The following is a 5,778-nucleotide window of genomic DNA, read 5'->3' on the forward strand; positions in this document are numbered from 1 at the left end:
CTCAAGAAAGCCACACCACTAATGGAGAATACGATGCGAAATTCCAGACGCAGTTACGAAAGGCTATCAATATCAGACGCCCATGAGAAGTGGAGAAAGGCTTCTTCTTTCATCAGAGCAACGCTCCAGCACATACGTCCTTTGTCTCAATGGCTGCTGTGCATGACTGTCTTGTTTGATCAGCCTCCCTAATCACCTGATTTTGCAGTATCTAACTATCAAGTGTTCTCCAACCTGAAAAAAAACAGCACTTGGCTAGGAACCAGTATGGCAGTGATGATGACGTCATTTCTGCTGTTGACGATTCGTTTAATCAACAAGATGAAAGATTCCTTCACCAATGGGATCTAAACAAGGCAAGACCGATGGAATTAGTGCATGGATTGCAAGGGGCATTATGTTGAGAAGTAAACCTCATTTGGTTATATTCCATGAGAGCATCTTTGTCAGCGTATGGTCTTTTCAGTCGACCCTCATACACGATATGTGTGTGTGTGTCTGTGTGTGCCTATGTGTGTATGTGTGTGTTCATGTATGTATGTATGTTTGCATATATGCATCAATATATATACGTGTTTGTGTAGGTATGTATGAGTGTATACATCCTCACATGTATGCATGAATTACATGTATGTTCCTTCTTTCAATATAATTTAACAACGGCATTTAAAATATGTAAATTAACATCTTGTGTATTGTTTCGGACACACACACACACGCAAATATAATATATATATGCGTGTGTATATATAAATATGTATTTGTATATATTTATATATATATATATATATATATAATATATATATATATATATATATGTGTGTGTATGCATGTGCGTGTGTGTGTGTGTTCGTATAAACATTGTACGTATGTCCAAAATATCAGCAGCTAATTTTTTAAATTCCTCACATAGGATGATGGAGCAGTATACCTGCCAAAAAAACGCCTGCACTTACTACACGGACGAAGCGCCTTTTTTCTTTCTCTCGTTTTCCCCCCTTTTTAAATTGAATTAGAAATTTATATGAAACAGTTTATGATATATGTAAAAATAAAATCAACGGTAGTAGCATTAAACAAATGTGGTGATCATTATTGTATACAGTGGCATTAGTGTTATGAAATATACAGATTGATTCCTGCTAGGTATTGGAACCGGTTCACCCTTAAGTGTCTTTTCGTATTGATGTATTTTTACGTTTCCATCAATACTTCAATGCGGTGCCCATACATTGTAACACAGGCACAAGATAACACATTTTCTTCTGTGAAGGCGGAAGTCGCGCAGCAATTGTCGATAAAATAGTCCCAAGTTGTAACAGACTTGGAAAGTGTTAAGGAGAAAGATTAACTTTGAGATTATGAATAGCGGAAAATTATAATCATTACTGAATTAATAATCATTCACCTACAATTTCCGTCCACCACCACTCTAAAAATAATATTCAGAAACATTTTGTTCACATAGACACAAGGCCAGATAAATAGCATTATTAACAATAAAGAAAACATTGGTTATTTAGTCATGATAGCTGAGCATGGTGTAATGTGAGAGTGGTAGGTGTTAGCTAGGAGAGTTCAGAAATATATATGAACTGCTTTCACAATGGAACCGATTTCATATCAGTTTGAACTTCGCAGTAAAATACAAAACTATGTTAACAACGACAATGATAGTAATAGTTGCTCACAGTGGCAAAAAGGACACCAGTTTCAGATATATTTATAGTGGATTTAGTCGATAAAATACATGAGATGTTACTTATTTTATTGAGTCTGAAGTCAGATGAAACGTAACTTTCATCTTGCTTGGTTATGAAGATACATACAATACGAATACTGAATGTTATTTATACTGAGGTCCGACGTTCTATGTGTCAGATGATAATGCACCAAAGAAGAATTTTGGTATGACCATTATAAACATGATTTAAAACTCAAAAACAACACAAAATAGTGACGCATAGACAGACACACTCATATATACACACACACACATATATATATATATATATATATATATATATATATATATATATATAGATATATTATATATATATATATATATATTTATATATATATCTATATATATGTATATACTTGTATATATATATATATATACAAGTAGACATGTATGTATATATATATATTATTTATATACATATAAACCATTGTATGTATATATATATATATATATATATATCTATATAATATATGCGCACACAGTGGTTAAGTGTAATGGTGTGTGTATACATAGGTGTATTTAAAAAAAAATTAAATTAACTTAGAAATTGCGCTGTGTTTCTCTTATCATTTGAAGTTTCAATCAATTTTATTTAGATAAGGTTGCCTAAATATCTTTTTATGTGAAAGTATAGTTCATAGTTCAGAAAATAGGTCTCTTTGATTACTTTAATGTAATGAGGATATTTGTTACTTTAACCTTTTTTTTCTTTCTTTAACAATTATCTTTGATGTTATTTGTAGTTGTTGTTACCATGTCTTCAACAAATCTTGTTTCATTTTCTTATTTAGATCTTGACAGAGTGAACATATGGTGCAAGTGAGACTAGCCATGATTATCCCGTATCATATCTAACTAAACATTATCTATCTCAAAATCTCGTATCCCATACGTCTCCCTTCAGCATACCTCAATACACGTATAAGTTTAGCTGCGTTATAAGCAAGTCGTTTGACATTATGCTGCATTTCAATGCGTCTTGTAATAGGAGATTTGATAAAATATTTTGGAAACTACAGCTTAAATACTCTCAAAATGTGAGACTTTTCCAATAGTTAAAAATAAGCCAAACTATTACTATAAATAAAGATAAACATCCATAAATCTTTTACTTAAGTCCAGCAGATTTAATGATCTAGATTCAAGTTAGATCCTTAAGTAAAGCAGCAGTGAAAATGTTTCAGCCAGTACCCTAGTCCAATTTGAAGGAATTTTTCTTCTGCAAAAATATAATTTATTTGCTGTAAGATTTAATGTTATATACATTCAAAAGATATTCTGATCGTAAGTAAGATGTATTTTCAGAAACATTGTATGTGTTTAATCATTTTCATCCATGACAATCGGAGGTTTATTCGCTATTTTCGCATTCGTATATCTGATGCTATCCAATTGCCCATGCCTACTCCAATATAATATGAGATCACTAAATGATTTTAGCGAGTAGATGATATTTAACTCATTCTCCACTAAGTTTGTTATTTACGTACATAGACATGTGTGGACATTGCAAATTACATTCATGTGCTATGCCTACGTTCCTTTCAAAGACATACCGACCCCCAAGAGTATTGTACGCTGTAGTAAACTTTTGGGCGGAAATTCAGAAAGGTCGTACACTACCGGCAGTTAAATACCCAATATTGCTTAAATACGTTCACACACAATCACGCGTATCATTTGTAGATATACATACGGTATGAATGCGCACACATACGTACATACGACCGGAATATATAAGATCATTAAATTAATATATAATATATATATATATATATATAATATATATATATATATATATATATATATATATAATATATATATGTATATATATATATATATATATATATAATGTACTTTAAATGGAAATTTGTCAACATTGCAGAACCACAGCAAATCTACAGCATGCATGATTTGTATACATTATCATTATTGCCAAATATATAGGGTAAAGACCCCCTTCGGTCATGAATGACCATGGGATTGCAACTAGAAAGTTACCCTCCTAGACACAAGTCCGGGCAAGGTTGTTTATGGAAGACCAGCAGTCGCCCATGCATACCACCCTTCCCTCTCCACGCCACCAGTGTTATCCAAGGGAAAGACAAAGGTCGATACAGCTTGGCACCAGTGACGTCGCAACTCATTTCTACAGCTGAGTGAACTGGAGCAACGTGAAATAAAGTGCTTTGCTCAAGAACACAACACGCAGCCCGGTCGGGATTCGAGCTCACAACCTCACGATCGTAAGTCGACGCTCTAACCACTGAGCCATGCGCCTTCACACATATATATATATATATATATATATATATATATATAATATATATATATATTATATATATATTATATATATATATATATATATATATATATATATATATATATATACATATATATATATATATACTATATATACATATATGCTCGCGTATATATGCATATATATAATATAAATATATATATATTCATATGTATATATATAGACATATATAAATATGTTTACATACTGTGTGTATAATTCAGTGATAACAGAACTGCCTTCAAAAGCTTTTATCTTCCTAGTGTCGTATGTGTATCGTGATATTTCTTTAAGCCACTTCGAAATAATTTTACTATATTTTAAAGATGCGGTTGAATGTGTAGCTCAGCAATGCCTCTAATGATTTTGATCTTACGGATTTACCAAGATATTATTTTAATACAAAAGATACAATATCTTGCGTGTTTTCGGAAATGGGGAATTGTTCCAAGCAATGTTTTCCATTAAATGTTACACAAAATCTCTGAAGAACTTTAAATGAGGCTAATAAGGATTAGATACAGAATATAATATTAATGTCAGTAGTTCTATAGTAGACAATATTAAAAGCTGAAATATGTTCATTTTTGTTTATGTGTAGGTTGATAATAGGACACCGATCGCCTATCGATAATCTCATCTACTCTTCACTATCCGTTGCACTAAGTCTGACATTCTATAGGCAAATACACAAACATATATATGTGTGTGCATATATACATACACACACACACACTCACACACACATATGTATATATATATATATATATATATATATATATATATATTACATAGGTACACACGCATATATAGCTCTTTCATTTTAAAACATTTCCGTCTGGATAAATTAACACTGAATGCAAATAATTTTAATTGAACCACCGGCACCATTCGAAGCACTTAACGTATGTGCTATATATTTTCCCTTGTGCGGTAGATATGTTCAAAGTATTCGTCTTTGCAATAACGTAGTTGACACAGAATGTAATCTGCTCGATAACATCAGAAACGAATGTAATAAATATTGGCAAGTGTACCGCGTTACCCTGACCAACATTCGTGCCTCTTTTCCTCTTGTTCCCACTGGGAGAGAACTATAAACACTCAGCTAGATTAAACTATCACTAGATCTAATCACTCTGCCTTTTCCCTCTAATATTACATTTAAAGTATTAGGCTAATTTTTGATATTCATTCCAAAATTTCTCGTGGTTTGTGTTATTCCCATTGAAATATAACGTTGTATATTCATTATTTAAACGATGTTAACCATATCAACCCGCTTAAATATTTCTCTTAAAGCCTGTAGATAACGTTAAATATATAGGACGCCGTCTTTGCAATCAAAAGACCATATGTTGTACCCCAACATAGCACAAAAATATGTTCCTTATAACTGGCCTCGAGTCGAGGCAAACGTGTGGAAATTTGATAGATAGGGTATATGTATGGACCCGGGAATGGCTGTTACCTGTAATTAAAATTTGGAAAAGTGGGTTCCAAATTGTCGCTCTGTTGTCGAACGCGGTGTAATTGAAGAGAAGAATAACTGGGGAATAATCATGTACGTATATATAAAAACATCGCTTTTTGCTTCAAAAAACAGTCCGTGAATTTCCTACATTTACCCTCGTAACTAGTATCTTAGATCATTGTTTATATTGATTTATCTTGTTGAAGTTACTATCGTATTATAGATTCTAGCGGTTTGACTGTAGATCGTCTGCATAAA

General features: G+C 32.2%; 1 long non-coding RNA gene across 1 annotated transcript in view; it reads right to left on the bottom strand.

Moving 5' to 3' along the window:
- Positions 1 to 4,786, bottom strand: part of LOC118767502 — an 18,674-nt gene extending 13,888 nt beyond the window's left edge. The window contains exon 1 of the long non-coding RNA XR_005003424.1: positions 4,278 to 4,786. This is a non-coding gene — a long non-coding RNA (uncharacterized LOC118767502). The remainder of the gene's footprint in view (positions 1 to 4,277) is intronic.
- Positions 4,787 to 5,778: the final 992 nt, after the last annotated feature.

The sequence above is a fragment of the Octopus sinensis genome, linkage group LG22, assembly GCF_006345805.1.
Source record: "Octopus sinensis linkage group LG22, ASM634580v1, whole genome shotgun sequence".
Taxonomy (NCBI): Eukaryota; Metazoa; Mollusca; class Cephalopoda; order Octopoda; family Octopodidae; genus Octopus; species Octopus sinensis.